The sequence below is a fragment of the Grus americana genome, chromosome 1 (genome assembly GCF_028858705.1).
Source record: "Grus americana isolate bGruAme1 chromosome 1, bGruAme1.mat, whole genome shotgun sequence".
In the NCBI taxonomy this organism is placed as follows: Eukaryota; Metazoa; Chordata; class Aves; order Gruiformes; family Gruidae; genus Grus; species Grus americana.
The window spans coordinates 117,207,383-117,227,418 of NC_072852.1; the positions used below are offsets into that span (position 1 = coordinate 117,207,383).

Genomic DNA, 20,036 nt, shown 5'->3' on the forward strand with positions numbered 1-20,036 from the left:
AGGCGCCCCCCAGCGGCACGCGAGGACTACGCGGCCCAGCAGGCTGCGCGGCGCCGCCCGGCGGACTACAGCGTCCGGGGCGCAGCGCCCGGCGCCTGTCTTGTGGCTGCCTTGCGTGACCTCCTGAGCGCGGGGTTGGCAGCCTGGCCGTGGGGGGAAAGAAGGAGACACTGGGTTAAATTACCCTTATGTAAAATAAAGGGACCACCCGCCCGCGCAGAGCGTGTCCCGCTGGAGGTGGGGAGGGAGCCCGGCCGCCCCCTCCCCCCGGCTCCGCTCCCTGCGCGCTGACCCCCTTGGCGCGAGAGCGGGCCTGGCGGAGCCTTGATTGGTCGGAGGAGGCCGGGTCCCTGCGGCGCTCCCGGCCTCTGATTGGCAGTGTGCGCCTGTCCGTCGCGCGGGGGGCGGGAGGGAGGCCGAGTCCGCGCGTCAGTACGGCGGCTGTGAGAGCGAGCGTGAGCGTGAGCCAGGGCTCCTCCTCCCCGCCGCCCGCCAGACGGTGGCTGAGGAGGCAGCGGGAGGGGATGGTGCGTCTGGCGGAGGCGGTGGCGGACGCCGCTCCGGCTCCTCCATCCCCCCCGCCGTCGCCATGGGTGTGAGTAGGGCCCCCCGGCCCGCGCAGATATGAGGTACTGCCCAGCGGCGGCGGGAGGGGACGGGGAAGGGGGGGACGACGGACCCTCACTGGGAGGGGCGACGGTTCACCCCAGGCCAACGGCGCCCAGCGGGCACCCGCGGGGGGGCAACGGCGCCTCTGCCCCGCGCTGCCTCTGCCGCCCCCCGCCTTCGCATGGTCCGGGCGTATCCCGGTGCCCGGGCCCGCTGACAGGCGCCCCGCTCCTCCTCCTCTCCCTCAGTGCCGTGGTCGTCGCCTGTGTGGGCGGCCGCGGGATGCGCCCCCCGTGCGGGTCCGGCGCTGGCTGCTGCGCGCTGGGGTGGGCGCCTCTGCTTGCCTTCCTCGGGCTGGCCTTTATTTATTATTATTATTATTTTAATTTTTATTGGTACCTCACTGGGGTGGGTTTCGCGGGTGCCGTTTTCGCAGCTACGGTTTTGTGGGTAGAGGAAAGCGGGGCAATGCGGCGGGGGGAGCGCCCCGGTTCGTGTGCGCTGGCTCGGTGATAGCACAGCCCTCGCCGTCACAAGACAGCCATCGCTCCCGGAGGGAGCCGTGTCCCGGCCACCCGTGTCCTCCGGGGGTTCTCGGACGTGGAATGCAAGGGGTGGGTTGTGCGGCTGCGGGTAGCGGGTTTCCCTTTACCGCGTTAAATAACAATTATTCCTGCTGCCTCCGTCCTCTTTGCTCCCTGCCCCTTCGACGCATACGGTCCGCCCTGGTGCGAAGGGAAGGAGGAATGCCATCCCTTACGGCTTGAAAAGGGCACGCGACCAATTGAACGAGGGAGTGTTGTCAGGGCGTCAGGAAAAGGAAACCGGTATATGGTCGGGTTTTTGTCCCTTCATCTCTGTTTGCTTCGGATTACCGGACAACTTTGTGGATAATATTTCCTGTGGACATCTTTTGTTCCGATTCAGCTGCTGCTTTATTTTGAAAGAAATGTGGGTTTTGCTTTTAGTAAACAATATTTTCTGTGGGCTGTGGATGTCATGATAGGGAAAACACTTACATAGATCATTAAAGTAAGAAAGTATTGTTTAGTAAATAATTCTGTAAGTGGAATAACTAACATTCCAGATGTGATAGTGTGTTACTCATTAAAGCAAGAAACACTCTGTTTTCCTCTACCTCTTCCCACCCCCAAGTTCTAAGGTATGCTTTTTGTTTAGAGGTTGTATGGCAATATATATTTAAGGTAAAAGCTATGTTATTTTAACAAAATTTTTGAAATCAACCTCCAAATGCATGCATTTTTTCCTAAATCAAAAAGCCAAACTGTGTGTTTAGGTACTGATGACTCTGGAGAGTGTTAGATTGGGCAGTGTTATTCCACACCGTGTTAGACAACCTTTCTTTCTTTCTTTCACCTTTTTATTCTAGTCACCAGTAACTTCCCTTGATGAGTGTGACCAGGTGATGTTTTTATACAGTATACTTTTTAACATACCAGTGAATTGATTACTGAATTCTTCTTTCTGTTTTAAAATGCTCATACTGCATCTCTAAAGCCCTGCTTGAGGGGGTGAGGTATGGAAGGAGGAGTCTTGTATGTCAGCTGTATTCAGATTTCCAGGTACAGGAGTGGGGGATGTACTTGCTTGTGGATGATGAGGAGGTGTACTGATTGCATATAGAAGTACAGGTAAAGAAAACAGCTGCATTCTTTTTATTAACTTATAATGTAGAATAGGGAGCCATCTATGTTTAGGCGTGCATGTAAGTCAAAGCAGCTTGAGCCATTTTAGCTTGCATGATTAGCACTTGTATGCTCTCACTGATTTTGGCAGCTTTACAGGGGTCATGTTTCGTACAGATGAACTGTTTCTGAACAGTTTCTCTAGTGTATTAGGCTCAAACTTCATTTGAGCTGAGCAGGCTGCTCTTTGCACTTGGTGTTTCAAAAACCACACTTAATTCTTTCAGTTCTAGTGTTCCCCCTATAATATCCCACTGTCTTTTGTTCCAGATAAAATCCTTTTTAGAGTAGCTGTGTTTTCTTGATAATTTTCCTTTATATCCTGGTTCAGTGGAATAACTACTTAGATACAGTAAAATAAGAATTACTATCTCAAAATAAACCAATGACCTGCAGTGCCTGTTCTTGCTGCTGTTAGCTGTTTGGTGGAAAGTCTGCATGCCCTTTCCTTAATACCTCTAATCATGCAATTAGGATAGATTTGGATTCAGGAAAGAATGTGAATCTAGCAATTAAATAATTCTAAATGATGATGTTGAATAGTCTTTTCTGGTCTATCTTTGTACCGTAATCATAGATTGTAATTTTAGTTTTTAATAGGATAATACCAGGGAAAACAGGAATATCACAGTTCCATTTGTAGAATAAAAAGAAGAATAAAAAATGTCAGCAATGGCTTGAGAAATAGGGAGAAAATGGAGAGTTATCAACTATGAACATTTGTTTATGCTGTCTTTAGTAATAGAGTAGAATAAATATTAGCAGAAAGATTTGTTTGTAGTACACATTTAAGGTGGCGCTGGCTCAGTAGTTAACCTGCATGGAACCAGAGAGGTCAGATTTTTATTTTATTTTACTATAAAAATAAACCAAAGATTGCTGCTTCTCCTGTTGTCTGCTAGAAACTTTGAATGCTCATTGCTATTGTATTTAATACAGCTGCTGAACTTGAAATACCCCCTGCACAGCAAGTTGGTTTTGTTTCTACTTGCATAGCATGAAATTGGGTGGTGTGGTAGACCGTTAGAAATTTGGTCCAGTCTGAGATCTAATGCTAAATTACTTGTGCACATAAAACCTTACTGTGAGATGCTAAAATTTCTGTGATACGTGGTGAAAGTAGTTATCCTCTTTTTAAGAGTACACTTTCTAAAATTAAAAAAGAATATAACAGATTCCACTGATTATTTTTGAGTGGCATTGTTATTGTAGGCATGCCTTGATATTTTAATTGCAGATTGCAGTATTCATAACAGTATTTGCCAATCCTTCATACAACAAAACAAAAATTGTATGGTTTTGGAGTGTGCGTATAGATGTCTAGTTAATCCACCTGTGTTAGGATGAATCTCTAAATATCTGTGTGTGTGTGTGTAAGGGGTAGAGATGATCAAGTCCTTGATAGATCATGCACCATTAGTATAGGAGAGATTAGTTTCTAATTACTGGTCTTAAATGCTTTTCCACGATTGAAACTGGAATTTATCTACCTACTTCAGAGTGTCAGAGGATTAACTTCTTGGCCAGAATAGAAAATGAATGGATATTAAATAATTTTATGGGGGGAGGAGCTAAGAGAGGTATCCTCTGTCTTCCCCAGAAAGAAAGTTGGGTTTTTTTTTCTTTTATTTCACATGTAAAGGTACGTTTTTACAACATTGCCTTCATTGCAATCAGTCAAAATGGAGAAAAATGAAATGACGTAGTACATACTTGGCTTGGTTATCTCTTATGAAATGTATTAAACTTGCATATGTTGGATATTACATTTTCCTTTTTCATGTGTTGTTTTTAAGGAGGTTGAATTAATTAGTGCTAGTGTCATTTCAGTGGTTGTCTTTCCTTTTCTCCGTAAAGTAAACTTTTCACGAGCATTGTGTGTGTAAAATGTGTGTCTGGAATTTTGAAATAGTCATATTATTAATTGCCTGAAACTTAAATCTCTGCTGTATATTTCTCTTTCACAATAGTTCTCAATCTCCCTTCCCCCGCTCTGTCTCTCGTGGTTGTGTGTGCCCACAGGATATTTGTGGTGACCGCAGTTTTGACAGTTGAAGTCTAAATACTATGGATTTATAAGAGTAAGTTTTTGTGTGATGGCAGTCCTTGAAAATCATGGGCTTGATGGTATGTGCTAGTATTAGAGATAAATATACCAGTATTAATATTATAGATTAGCAAGCTGTTGTAACACTATTAAAATAATTTCATTGAAGACCTGTTGTCACAAGAGTTCAGGTTTCCCTTTGTATTTTGATGGATAGCTCCTAATTTCCCTGTGGATTCTCTACCTAAATATCTCTTAAGGATCTAGACTTGAGGATTACTAATCTACTGTAAATGACTGGACAGTGATTCATCTTTGTGTCATTTCAAGATACAGTTTTATTGCCTCCATATAAATGCACAATTTGTAGATAATAGTTATTAATATACTTCCAAAATACAGAGAACACCTGGGTTTAAATCTAAGATTTCTGAAAGAGTGTTCACGGAGAGCCACCTGTAATAGTTGGGACTTCTCCAGAGGATGCAATGAAACTCCTTTGTAGTACATTGCTTTCTGTACTTTCATACATACTTGTAACTAATATTTACAACAATTAAATATACCTATGCAGTCATTCATGAGCTATATATGAGGACTTATTTACAGCATTTGGAAAATTTCTAACTTAAACCACACAAATCTGAAGTAGTATTTTTGGATCAGTTTACTAGTTAGCCGCTCTACTTATCTTTTAGCCATACTTTCTAAAGATGTTTTCCAAAAGTAATTCCCAGACTTTACTACTGAGGATAAAGCAATGGAAAGTTAAATTTTTAATGGAATATATACTTCATAGTAGAAACTTCCAGCTAGAATCACACGTGCTGTGAGCAGGTAGCCTGGATTTATCAACATCCTTGACAGTTAACTGCAGTTTTTATCTTGGTCTGGTCCCCTACTTTATGAAGAAAGAAACAGCCAATTTCTGTGACTGTTTGGTCTTACATGTTTTTTACTGAATGGTGTGTTAGGCATAACTAAATAACCTTCATTGTATTAACTGCCCACAGACTTCTTCAACAGAATTTTTAAGACTTACAGGAACAAAATAAGCAATTCTGTGTTAATTAAAAATTAAAGCTGTGTGTTTGAGCACTTACTGAAGATACTGAGTGGCAAGTAATGCAGAGCACAGATTTCTAGTTTCTCAAATCTGACAGCAAGAGTTTCTGTACTGATAATTTTATTTGGGTTTGAAGACCACCACACCACAGCTTACCAGCAGGTAGCTTTCCTCGGCTTTCTCTGCTTTGTAATCAGAGACATCTGTAGAACCGTATTAAGATTTTGAGGTAAAGACTGTATGCTAACTCCTGAATGAGACAGTAATTGTTTTAAGCAATCAATTACAGTTTTGTAACGTGTTACAAAGTAATTTGTCAATAAATGTAACAGATATGCAAATCAAATTGTTGCATTCTGTCTGTGATTCTGCAGGCCTGCTAAGATCCAAAACTACCTATGTCAGAGTTGCATTGGAGAAACAAGAACTTTTATTAATTTCTGATAGTACTTTTAAGTCTCTCAGTGCGAGCACCTAGAAACAGTATATGAGAAAAATATTAAAATGATGTCTAGTTGCATGTTTAAGAAAGAGCAACCACCCATCTTGGTGAAAAAGAAAAAAGGTATCTGTCGTATCTAAATAATGCTTAGCCTGGGAAGTATACATTAACTTTTTGTTAGTTGCCCTACCAGTTGAACTGTAAAAGAAGAATCCAATATTTACTGCTGGGAGGGTAATTCAACTGTGTATCCATACAGAACAGTCTTGGGTGCCCATTTAGCTGAAGAAGCTGTGTAGTTAGCTGCATATCTAACTTTCAAAGGTCAAGGTGAGCTTATGCAGGAGCACTCAGATGCTTATAATGATGGCTATCTTCATTTTATGTTACAATTTTATACCTATAGTTGTGTTTTGGAAACTTAGTGCTTGTATATTGAGTGTTCATGTGACTGATCTGAAAATTGGAAGATATGATTGAGCTAATTTTGTGGTTTGAGGTCACCACCTTTTTATTAAAAAACCCCTCTTATTAGTAATAGTAAAAATACATTTTTCATGCATGCTAGCTTTATATTACATTTTCAAATTAACAAGCACAAGAATATGGACTGCATTGTAAATTGTAAGGTGCAATACTTAACATTTCTTTAAGTTTTTTAATAGGTCATGGCAGGATTGCTCAAAACTTCAGTGTTATCTTTTCTGCCAGTCTTGCAGTGAAAGAAGATAAAGGCTGAGCAGATCTATTCAATTGCCTAGTTCCAGTTATATTACACTATGTTTAGACATCAGCTTCACGTTGTTAATCCCTCATCCTGCAAGCTCTTCTGTATGAACATATGCTTGTACCCATACAATGCCGGCAGTTGAAGAGAATCTGTGACAATTTCCTTGCAGGTACATGGCCTTCAGCTGTGTACGGATTCTGTACGGATTCCTGTATTTGTGGTGAGGAGGTTTAGACAGAAGCTAAATTACCCAGTGTAAGGTTCCAATAACTTCCATAAGTCTTCAGGGTATTTTAGGGAAGTAAGATTCTTTCTTTCTTACAATCATGAACTAAAGCTGACAACTTCAGAGTTCTGTTTTGTAATAAAATGCCAGTAATCTGATCACGTACCAAAGGGGATGGTGTAATAGTTTAATTTCTTGCACAAAAATACTGACATTTTTTCTTTGAATCATGTGTGAGTCCCATTTGAATAAACTTGTTTCTCTGGTTTTTCTTCAGGCAGACAGATAGGCTCCTGTGATATTTAGGGATTTTTTTTTTTTTGTTGGTTAGTTGTTTTTGCATGGGCATCCAGCATAATTGGGGTTTTTTTAGATAGCAGCTCTCTGACCTGGTCCTTCGGTGTATCTACTGCCCATGTTACTGCAATGTTTGCTTTCCTAGCTTCTTGTCTTCACCAGTCAACATTCTTCCTATCTGTTCTTTTTTTCTGTTTTTCCTCTTGTATCTGTATTTCTTCACTTTAATGATCTTATATATTTCAGCATTATCTGAAGGCTGGCAGGTGTTCTTTCCCACTTAAGCTTTATATTTTGATGTTTGTTGATTTTGTTCTGTTGATATTTGTAAGAGCCAGTCCCAACAAAGAAAGATTGTCTAAAGTAAACTACTAGAAATAGTTTGTAGAGCTACCTGAAATTCTTTTAAAATTTTCTCACAAAGCAGCATTCCATTTTAATACCTCTGTTCTGCAGTGTGTGCTCAAACTGCAAGATAGCATAACAACAAAAAGGAGGAGGAAGATTTTTTTTTTTTTGTTAGAATAAAGTAGTGTGGAATTAAGTTGCTGTAGGTATTTGGGCAAATAGTAAATCTAAAAACTGGACATGTAACAAGTTCTAGACAAGTAACTAGACATGTTCCCCCTATTCTTTTCCAACTATTCCTTATAGTTGTCTCTTTTATAATTCCAGTTTGCAAAACTTAAATTCAGAGGAAAAGTTCAAAACATAGAAGTGTTAAAATATGTTTTCACATGGGAAGGTCATTTATACTTAAATGGCCAGACATCGTTGATTTTGGAGGTGTTTAATGACGAAGTTTGAAAACATCTCTTATCTAGCTTAGAAGTTTCTGCATGTTCTGCTGTTCTGTACTTACTCTACTTAAAACCATAGTAAGCAACATAATATGCTTATAAAAGAACACTTAGAAACTTACTATCAAACATAATATGCTAATTTTAAAAAATATGATAGAAATGAAGTTTGTCTTGTAGATAGTGTCTGCTGAAAAATGGTATTTCTTCAAGGAAATGTTGCCAAACTCTATGATGACATGGGCAGAGGAAGAAAGCAAAGGCATTTAATTTTTTTAGTGCTGTAGCACTCGACTAGATGTAATGTTGGCATTACTGATAAGCTCTGACTAGCTGTGGTCAGGAGTCAGTGGCTTAGCTGGTATCACTAAGTCTGTCTTAGTGTTGAAAATTCCTGTTTGCCAAGAGCCCTTCAGATGGCATTAGTGGGTTTGATACTGGACTTCTGAAGAAGAGATCTTGTAGTTGACGTAGAACTAAAATAGTTGGATCCTCCCACTCTAATAGTGGGTTCCTCCCGCTGTTATGCCTTTATGGTTGCTGAACCAGGCTTGCTGATAGGAAGTTGCTAAGGGTGTAACCCACGCTCAGAACATGCTTCGTTGCCACAGTTCTTATCAGAATAATCTGAATGGAGTTGTGCAGCATTTTCGCTTTAAGTTTCATGCTTTTTTGATTAATCAGTCATTCTTTTTGCACAATCAGAAGTTATGGATGAACCATAAGTCAAATAGCTCTGCACAGTAACTGGAATCTGCTCTTGTGAAACAGAAGTATGCAATACTCCAGATGCAGTGCTGACTTTAACATGTAAAATGCAGCAATGGATTGATTCCTTAAATGCATCACAAATGTACATTTGGTGCTACTGTTTAAACTCAACATCTAAATCTGAGAGGATTGCTTAAAACTTGTGCTGTCTGTAGATGATGTGAAGAAAACAATTTTGTTTTGTGGGGTTTTTTGGGCGGGAGGAGGGAAAAAGATGCGTCCTTTTGAGTCAAGTACTCAACGTTATTGTGAACTGCTGATAAATGCTATTGTATGACAATACAAATGAGCTAATTTTTTTAGCTAGTTGGGTGAATTTACCTCAAAGTGTTTAATCTGCTATTAGTTTAGAACTTACAAACAAAAACCTGATATGTTCTACAAACTTATATAAGACCCTGATACTTTGGTGCCTGTTCCTGTTCTTCCTCTATCTTAAGAAATCTGACAAAATTTTATTTTTTTGTTACCTAAGACTTTTCAGGTGATGTTATGGGGAAGATCCTGGTGAAGACTGTGGACTAGTTAGTGATAGCATTTGTATGGGTGGTTAAATGGAATTTAAAAGCTAAATCTGTGTTGGAAGCCTATTGTGCAGAACCAAGTGGTAGTGTTTGACATGCTATGTAAGAAAGAAAGAAAGGAATACTGGATTAACAAAAACAGCACAGTATTTTTTTTGTGTGTGTGTGTCTAAGACTAGTCATCTTAGCATCAGATCATCTTAATGCCCCCAGATTAGAGCTACTGGTCTTGTGGTAGAAAAATAGGTTTGAAAATAATTGATAAAACCTTTCTTTAAAAGAGCAAGAGCAGAACAAACAAAACACTGAGTGCAAGCCTTTTTGATGTGAACATCGTCTGATCCTAGAATCTAACTCTTAATTTGAATACCGTCTTTGTACAGCAAAGCCTAGATTTGGTTTGATGTGATATCTCTGAGTATTTAGGCACCACCATTTGTTTATGCTGTTACTTGTTTCTTTGTCAAACTACAGCAGAAAACTTTAGGTTTCAGTATTAGAATTCAGAATTTCATGGGCAGGTGATGAACTGGAAGAATCTGGGGTTAATTTCCCTCTGCTCCTGCTTGTGTCTTGTTACAGGCTTCCAAGTCCTTACTGAGAAAGCAGGAGAACTGCAGGCCTAAAAAGTAGGAATATGTAGAATTGTTTTTCTTTTTTTCTCCTGGTCTCACCATTTGTACGGAGGCAGGGATAAGAGAAACGAAGCTTCGACCTTTCGGTGTTTTTGGCTCTTATTAGTTGCTGGCTTGAGGAATTGAAAGTGTTCCAGGGATTACATGTTAGCTGAAATTTCAGCAGACTGAAAGACTGTAGTCTTTTCAGCTGGTAGTTGTTTCTGGATACTTGGTAGTCTCCATTGATAGCTGAATAATAAACCTTCTGCCTATTGTGTGTTGGGGGTTTTTTTGCATGGAGTTTTAAGGACTTTTGTATAAGTGAGAGGGAGGATTCTTCCTTTGGTAGTTTTGATAGATGATAAAGTTTCTGTGATCAGAAATCACTCAGAAATAATATTGCATTTTTTTCCTATTCTACATGCTTCGAGCAGGAAAATGTTACACTGTAGCTCCAAGGAAAATGGGATTCCCTGCTGGAGTTGCTTAATTCGTAGAGTTTCTGGAATTTGTTATGGCAAAAAGTTCCTGCTTTTCCTGGATTACGTTGATCCAATCCTGAATTAAACCACCTGGGGTTTGTTAGGAAAAGCAGGGTACAGGCTAGTTGGGGCAGCACAACAACTATATTAAAATAACTTTCCTGAGTGTGTGTAGGGAATATAATCATGCTGAATCTCTTAAATTGTTATCTTCAAAATCAAAATTAGTCATTTGGCTTGTAAAGTTCAAAACAGTGACAGAAATTTAGTCCTGTTACTTAAAACAAAACAAACAAACCTTCAAAAACCTGCAAGCGTTATGAATCAAGAATGCTGACTCAGCTAAACTTTGTGCACTGAAATGAAACCTGGGAAGCCTGCATATTGAAATTCTTGTGAAATTTAATTTCCTTTTGTGCGGAGGTTTATTGTGCTTTATTACCCTTTCCCAGCTTCAAAAAGGAAAAAAAAAGGGAGGGGGAGGGGAGAAATAAATAAATTTAATAAAATAAAAAAAGTTAATTGAATCTTCCAGAGCAAACAATGCATGCAATTACTCTCCACGTGAGATACTTTGTAGCTAGAGAGGTTTAAAAATACAGTAAGGGTCAAGAAAAGGGCGGAAGGTTACAAATAGTATGGATGCACCAGTATGAAGGTTTCCAAACTTTCTTTGTACCGATTATCATTTTTAAGGTGGCAGCAGCAGTTTCTAGTTCTGTACCAGGCCACGTACAAGAGGAAGCCCTTGGATTTTCTGACAGTCCTCAGATACTTTTCTGGAGTAGCTTAGGTATTTATGATGAGCCATGCTCTACAGCTGGGGAAGAGAGATGGAAAAACACTAGGTTAACAACACCAGCCAAAGAGGGAAGATGGGAGCCTGTCTCAAGGTATTTTAAACATCTACTTGTTGAGTTCAGTTGTTATCCCTGTACTGTATTATGAAACTAGATGAATATAGTCTACCAATAATTCCATCTTGTATTAGCTTGGCTTTGTCTCTCATTAAAGATTAAAGACTTTATTCTGTGAAGATTTAAATAGAAACAAAGCCTTATTGCGATAAAAGGAAACAGACAGAGGTTACCTAGTTAGATGGCTTCCATCTTTCTTTTGATTTGTAGACTTCTAAAATATGTTTTCTAAGGATACACATGTGGGACAATGTATATAAACCTAATAGTAGGCTTAATTTTTCTCAGTTATTTTTTCAAGTTACCTAGAGTCTTCTTGTGTCTTGTATGTGAGCAAAGGGAAACCATGCTCTTGAATTTTCATGGTCTCTGATTCTCATTTTGCTGAGAAAAATGCTTTAACTGATGTGCTTGTAGGCCTGTAGTAGGGAAGCTGAACCTTTTTATGGATACATGCATCAGGAGACTTACAGCAGGAGTGGTTGCATCTGAACACAGAGACAACCAAATTGCTGCTTTATTTTGAGACCTTACAGAACCCAGATTCCATATGTGTGCAGCTGCCACTGTGGAGCTGACTTGTTCATGTGGATGTTTGTTTTAAAATTCCATAATAGACTCTTACAGGGGACATGAAAGTATTACTGAAGTTGGCCTGTTGGAAAAGTGATGATGGGATTAACCCGTGTGGAAAAAAAGTCTCATGGAAGTGCTACTCCAGAGGAGAGGCTTCTGGAGTGATGTGTCTGTCCTTGCATACCTACAATTTGTGTGTCTGTTTATTTACCTATTCCTGGTTATCTGGTTTGTTTTAAATTGCCCTAGTTTTGTAATGACCTCAGATTTACACTGTATCTTCAATCACAGCAGTGAACATACTTTTCTCCTCCCACTAGGAATAGGCTAAATTTGTTGGGAAAGTATTTGGCAGTTGTATTCAGTTCATTCTGTTTGAAAAATATCTCAGCAGCTGGTTGCTATAGAATCATTATATCTCTTCCAGATTTTAATGTTTAGTGGGTTGGATACAGTGGGGAGGTTATTGGCAAGGTAACTGAAAAAATGTGTTAAGTTCTTTCTCTCTTGGGGTGATGCTGGCTTAGTGCCTCTTTGTAGGACTTCTTTATTACTGTTTTTCAGTGGCTTGCATGAGCAGTACTGTTGGTGGATGCTGTGACCTCTGGCACTGAGTATCTGGTTACTCATATTTTTGGCCAGGCTGTAGCATTTTAATGCTATGGCTCATTTATTTTCTTGCATCTTTGTGTATCAGTTCGGTTGGTATGCCAGTCTAGAGGTAAGCATTTAAAAAATCAGGTTGAACTGAGTTTCTGTTATAGGTCTGCAACTTTGCACTAAAACCAGTAACAAAATTACATCTGTCTTGCAACTGTTAGATATCACTTCCAACAACTGTGATCTACCTCCTTGGCTTTTTGGGTGTGGGTTGGGTTTTGGTGTTTTGTTTTGTTTTTCTTTATACTGCTTAATTCACAAATGATTTAGGTATGTAGCTGGGGCTTGATACTCTGAAATGGCTGTTTACCAAAGCAGACCAATTCTCCTGTCACAGACAGAATCTTTTCCAGGGTTCAGATAGATTGATATATGCAGTCCTCTAGAAGATCAAATCTTAAGGATTTGTCTATGTAATCAAAGCTTTTTTTATTATCCTTAAATCAGTTAGCCTGAAACATAGGCTATGGTCAGGATGGTTCATGCACTTCATCTTGTATCCCTTCAGAATTTTGTAAGAATGGCCTTCTCAAGGGTTGGCATAAGCTACGTGTATTGTTCTAATGCCTGTATATTGTTTGCATGGTCAGGCAGGTTTATGTTTAGTTCTGTCTTAATATGCTATATGTTTTAGTTCGGAAACAGTCTGATAGCTTTCTTATTTTCAATAATGAAATTAAACTCCCAGAAAGACCCATGGAATACTGCCCAAATGTCAAAGTAGGTTAATATAAGGGAACAGGTAGGTAAAACAGAAAACTTACTATGTTTGTGTAGCTTGATGCTGGCCACCAGCTGTCATTTCTAGCTTTAGCTCTACCAATCCCTGTTTGAGAAAGTTTGTCTCCCTCTTCCATTGTTGTTAAACAGTAGGTTTCTTCCTACTATTTCCTGACAAGTAAATACTACACATTGTCCTGAGGTATTAAATTTTCTTGTTAGTCTTCAATGTTTGTACTGTTACCCAGATTCTTTGCCTCTATTTCAACTTGATTCTTCTGCTTTGTACCTTCATTTCTCTGAGGATTTTAGCACTGCATGCTTTGACAATGTACTGGCTGTTGGCAATCACATTTCTTGAGGCCTCTGTTAAGACTTCATTTTTGGGCTGTTAAACAAACAGGAACTTTTCAAAAGGCTAAAGTAATGATTGCAGGGTTGGAAGATGCTGATTTTTCAGCTTGGCCTAATTGAAAATTCTTTCTCTTTTGTTAGTGTGGTGGTTTAACCCCAGCCAGCAACTGGACACCACACAGCTGCTCACTCAGTCCCCCCGCAGCAGGATGAGGGAAGAGAATTGGAAGGGTAAAAGTGAGAAAACTTGTGGGTTGAGAAAAGAACAGTTTAATAATTGAAATTTTACAATAATAATGTAACGAAAAGGAAAATAACAAAAAGAGAAATAAAACCCAGGAAAGACAAGTGATGCGAATGAAAACAAGCTGTGTCCCCTCCCAACTCCTTGTGCACCCCCAGCCTACTTGCTGGTGGGGTGGGGTGAGGAGGAGAAAGGACCCTGACTCTGTGTAAGCACAGCTCAGCAATAATGAAAACATCCCTGTGTTATCAACTCTGCTTCCAGCACAAATCCAAAACATAGCCCCATACTAGCTACTCTCTACTCCAGCCAAAGTCAGCACAGTTAGTATCTTAAAAACCAGCACCTCCAGTTCCTTCAACTTTCTCCTCACTCCTCAGGCATTTCAATTCTCAGCTGTACAAGCACTGATTAAATGAGCCACAGACAAATGTATATCCAAGATACTTGTGTTGTTCTCTCAATTGTCATTGTGTATTTAGCATTTAAGAACTGGTAGTCAAAGTAATTAGTGAGATTTCTTTCAGCAGGTCTTAAAAGTAAGAACATGAACTGTTACCATGTAGTAGAATTCCTGTAGATTGAAACAGTTGTCATGGACATTGTTTGTTGGAGAATTAAAAATAAAAAGGAAAAAGAAAAGAAGTATGGAGTAAATGGTCTGTTCAGTCTAGAATGTCAGTGCATCTCTTGGCAATGCTTGCTGACGGGCTTTATTGAGGATTACTTGCTGCTGCCTTTTTCTCCTTTAAGCATATGAACTGGAATTTTTTTCTTGCATAATTTGGGATTTCCTGCTTAAAAGTTGCACTAAAACAGCTGTACATTTGAAGGAGTACTTTGAGTACTTGGGTTCTGAAACTCAGCAGCATTATTTAAGCAGACGAGAACTGAGGCATGTTCATGTAATTTTATCTCTATGGGTACTTTATTGCTCATTTATTTGAGAAAGTAAAGTTGATTTGACTTAAGAGATTTATGCTAGTGCTGCTCTGGAAACTTTAAAAGTGATAGAAAATAGTACTGTAGCTTTAGGAAAATTAGTTATTGTCACTAGATTTTCAGAGGAAATTAATTCAACAATCTTACTCTTGCTGTGTCCCACACTTATAATTTACTGTTTTGTAGGACCTGTTATGACCATTCACAACTTTGGAACTGAATATATCTGATAGAAAATGCTGTATATCATACTTGGCATATGTAGTACCTCCATTGGTTCTTGATTAGACAGGTACTCATTATTCTGATGTCAAATAGTAGTTGAGTATTACTACCTTTTCTTTCCCCAAAGGGGGACAAGTTAATTTTGAGGCAAAAGTTCAGATTCTTTCCCTTGTACGTAGCTAACTCTTCTTTCCAATAAGTTCATTTTATCTTTTACCTTTCATTTCAAGCACCAATGCCATATGTATTTTTCAGGAGAGTTGAAAACTAGACTGAGTTTTTGAGGAAGGCGCTTTTTTTTTTTTTTAAGTCTGATGAAGGTTTGACTGGAAGTGCTTCAGTATATGGGGTTTTTGAACAGCTGAAATATCAAGAACTTAGTTTTTAATGTAAAATATCTTTAACCTATGCTTCTATAGACAAGTGATTACGAGAAAATCTTGCTTGTCATTTCAGAAGGTAACTTATTAGCTGTAATGATTGCTGAAGGAGTGGATGCTTCATTATAATGCCAGTTTTCATTTTCAGGTCTTAACTCAGAAGGTAAATAATGAGAAATGTATTTTTAGAATCCAAAGTTTATTTTTAAAGACTTGTCAGTTGCCAAGTCTTAGAGTATGCTGTGCTGTACTGAAGCCAGCCAGTGTGAGCAGAAAAATTACTGCTGAATGTACTGCCAATTATGCTAGCCTCTGCTCTTTCAAGCTTCCTTCACAGCTGTCCCCAAACCTCTTCTGATGATGTCTCTGCTGCAGAAAATGGCCCTCAAGCTATATTCTGTTGGAGTCATAAGACTCAATTTTCAAGGTAAACTTGCCCCTATTTTTAACAAGCCAAACTGAGAAATAAAGCAATCCTGATTCAAGAGTGAAAGCACCTTAGAAGTTGCAGTAGCTTCTGGAGTAGGTTGAATCAATGGGGACTGTAGTCATGTTAGCTGTCAGGTTTTAATCTGCTACTGCAAGTATGAGCTATAAATTGTGCAAACTTGTATTCCTCCTGTGCTATAAATTGTACGAACTTTTCCTATCATTTTTGCATGAAGATATGTTAACGTATTTGTAATGGAAAAAAAGTAACTTGTAATCTTAAACTACAGATCTCTGCTGTTTCTTCCCCCATGTATAAATATATGTATATATTTACACACACATACAGACAAACCTGATTCATGACCTACAGATGTGATCCTGTTAGCGAAGTGAGGCGAGTTCCTGTTTTTCCAATAAAATGAGGTTCCTCTTTCTGCAAGCAATTTTTGGTACCTAGCAATATTATTTTATTGCTATTTTATACTAAGTGCCTATTTGAATGACCAGAAAGTGGAGAATCTTGAAGAACTAACGTTACTTGCTTAATCTGGGTTTTTGTTTTTTTTTTTTAAGAAAACTTATTAGGGTACTGTTCTCAATTTGTGAGAAGTGATAACTGAATTAGGTATGACATATGTCTGCCATGGATACTTGTGGTGGGTTGACCCTGGCTGGAGGCCAGGTGCCCACCAGAGCCGCTCTCTCACTCCCCTCATTCACTAGACAGGGGAGAAAAGGCATAACGAAATGCTTGTAGGTCGAGATAAGGACAGGGAGAGATCACTCACTAATTGTTGTCACGAGCAAAACAGACCAAACTTAGAGAGGGAATTCATCTAATTTATTACTAGGCAAAACAGAGTAGAGGAATGAGAAAATAAAATCAACTCTTAAAACACTTCCCCCCACCCCTCCCATCTTCCCGGGCTCGACTTCACTCCTGGCTTCAACCTTCCCCCCCCTCAGCGGCACAGGGGGACGGGGAATGGGGGTTACGGTCAGTTCATCTCACGTTGTTTCTGCCGCTTCTTCATCCTCAGGGGGAGGACTCCTCTCATCGTTCCCCTGCTCCAGCATGGAGTCCCTCTCACGGGGTGCAGACCTTCAGGAGCAAACTGCTCCAGCGTGGGTCCCCCACAGGGTCACAAGTCCTGCCAGCAAACCTGCCCTGGCGTGGGCTCCCCTCTGCACGGGTCCACCGGTCCGGCCAGGAACTTGCTCCAGCGTGGGCTTCCCACAGGCCACAGCCTCCTTCAGGTGCCTCCACCTGCTCCGGCGTGGGGTCCTCCATGGGCTGCAGGTGGAATCGCTACACCCCCTCATCCTTCCTCCATGGGCTGCAGGGGACAGCCTGCTTCACCATGGTCTTCACCACGGGCTGCAGGGGGATCTCTGCTCCGGCACCTGGAGCTCCTCCTCCCCCTCCATCTGCACTGACCTTGGTGTCTGCAGAGTTTCTTACATCTTCTCACTCCTCTCTCCGGCTGCAAAAGCTCTCTCTCTCTGTTTTTCTACTTCTTAAATATGTTATCACAGAGGCGCTGATTGGCTTGGCCTTGGCCAGTGGCGGGCCCGTCTTAGAGCCGGCTGGCATTGGCTCTATCAGACACAGGGGGAGCTTCTAGCAGCTTCTCACAGAAGCCACCCCTGTAGCCCCCCCGCCACCAAAACCCTGCCGTGCAAACCCAACACAATACTGTGCTCTCCGGGCTGGAAATAGAGTGACTTATGAGAACTACTTAGTCAAATTAGATTAGTAGATTACAGTCACCTCAACAGCTAGAAGAAATCAGAATCCTATATGTAAAGCTGCATTTTAAGATGAGATCAAAACTGGTCAACCAGAGTACAAAAAAACTACCTTACAAAAAGGCAGAATCATTTCTTAAATCCACTTTTTTAAATTTGAGAAAGAGTAAAACTGCTGCAAGTGAGAAAGATTCTTTGCATCAGGAGAACTAAATTCACTAAAGTATCTCCATTAGGGTAGCATATGTGTAACATCCGTTCTGTTATATGTAGTCAAATGTTTTTTTTCAATCTTATTACGTATGTGTATGCATATATTTTTACGTGAGCTGTCTATTTCAGAATCTTTCTGAGCTTTGACCGCAAGCTTTATCCTGAACTTGAAATCAGCATAGAAAGAAAGGTGCTGTCTTGAGATTAAGCGTAAGGACTAGGCATATTTTTTTCTGGTTTGGGAGGGATATCAGTATATTGGTTGCTCTCAGTGTATGTATTTCATCCTATCAATCCTGAAACCATAAGAGAGAAGAATATGCTGAGGATACACAGGTTTAGACAGCTTTTCAGGAGCTTGAGTTGTAATTGTTAACAAAGCATGGGAAATAACATGCCCTAATTTCTCTTATATACTGATGGCAAGATTAAAAATGGAGAGGAGGTAGACAGCTTCATAGCCTTTGTAATGATGTAACTTAAACACCACAGATTCCTATTTTTAGTGTGGTTATTTTTATAGAATTTAGTGTGGTCTTTTTATAGAATTAGATTTTTAGGCACGGAATTCTTGTTTTAGTGAAGATGATGTAAATTTCTTGACTTGGTCCTAGGATTTCACTTGGTAACTGTTTAAATTGATACTAGAGGTGACATCTCTGTCTGATGCCCTGCAAACCATGGCTTTGTCTTGACAGACGCTAATTTTCAGTGCACCAAAGTAAGCTCATGGCAACAAACATACTAGGAGAAAACTGTCTAGGTGAGATGTAGCGCTGATGACTTGTATAGGAATTTAAAGTTCACACATTTAACAAGATGGCTGGAGTCTGTTGCTTCTTCAACATCTGTGTCCTACAAGAACCTTGTTGAGGGATTGTATTGTGAGGAAAGATGAAAAAGGAGTCTTACACTGTTATTGACTACTTGAAAAAAGAAATATACTAATTTCTAGGCAAGTCAGATCCTAAAACAAAGTTCTGTCTTCAAATCATCACTTTGTGTCATCCCTGGGTGATGGGTGTAACATCATCTTCTGAGCATATTTGATCTCTTCTCAGAAGTGTGAAACTTGGAAAGCTTAATCTTTGTGAGGTTTTACATGAGTGCTGTAGGAGCTGTGGGAGTTTGATGGAGGAATGGGATGAGTTGTGTTTGAACTATGAGGTGGATGAACTGCAAAGTCCACTGTAGCATCATGCCCTTCCTATGCTTTTATGAGGCTTGTCTTGTTTCATTCTTTGTTGGCTCTCCTCTCTGTGACCCTTCTTTACTACTCCCCATATAAATTTAGATGTTAGGAAGAAATTCTTCACTGTTAGAGTGGCGAGGCACTGGAACAGGTTGCCCAGAGAGGTTGTGGAGGCCCCATCCCTGGAAGTGTTTAAGACCAGGCTGGATGAGGCTTTGGGCAATGTGGTGTAGTGGAGGGTGTCCCTGCCTGCAGCAGGGGAGTTGGAACTAGATGATCTTTGAGGTCCCTTCCAACCCAAACCATTCTATGATTCTATAAATGTTTCACCTCTTCACTTTTTTCTGTCCTTGTCTTTGCTGAGGAAACAAGTCTCTTGAGGCTGCAGAGTTCAGGGTGTCTCTTCATAGTTATCAACCTGCTGCCGCCACACAACTTCAGTGAATAAGGATCATGTTACATACCAGCAGAACTGTACTTATATGTGTAATTGGCACTGATTAATAGTTAGCATGTTAAAAACTTGCAAATGTGAGGGGTTTTAAGGTGTTCGGTAGGCTTTTTTTCATAGAAGTCTTTACTTTCTGCTTGAATCAAACTTGAAAGGTTTTTTTAGATCTATTATGTTGGGAAATCAGAGTATTGTTATTACAATTTTGCAATTTGATTTTTTTCTTAGTCGAAGACAGCCCCACAACCATAATGTGACTTGTAGCAAATTTTCCCAATTACTAGGTACTGAAAAACAGATGACTTTTGAAGTACCCACAGGGGAGAAATTTGTAAGCTACAGTAAATAAACCTCCCCATGCTGCAGATTTGTGACTTACAGTAAATAAACCATTAGCACTAACAATAATGTTAATGTTCTTATCCTCTTTAAGGAAAGGAATTTTTATCCTTGAAGGAGGTATTAAAGCATTTCAGTACAGGGAAATTACTCTTTTCAGTATTATTAGCCATAGAGACTTTTTTGGTCATTTACAGAAGGACCATTACAAAGTAGCCTGCTTTCCAGATGGAGCATGAATAATGCCTGTGCATATGGTGCCCTCCCGCTGTAACCTGCATTCTTCAGAGAAGCCATCTTATCAGCTATAAATATTTATACACTG

General features: G+C 40.1%; 1 protein-coding gene across 8 annotated transcripts in view; it reads left to right on the plus strand.

Annotated features, from left to right (window-relative positions):
- The first annotated feature begins 431 nt into the window (after positions 1-431).
- The window catches only part of ITSN1 (intersectin 1), a 142,253-nt gene continuing 122,648 nt past the window's right edge, over positions 432-20,036 (plus strand). For 4 of the 8 annotated variants that reach the window (XM_054813498.1, XM_054813531.1, XM_054813522.1 and 1 more), the window contains exon 1: positions 439-629. The gene's annotated coding sequence lies outside the window, so the exon portion shown is untranslated. Of the gene's footprint in view, positions 630-20,036 lie in introns of all 8 variants that reach the window. The other 4 variants (XM_054813507.1, XM_054813539.1, XM_054813544.1 and 1 more) reach the window with 2 other exon arrangements.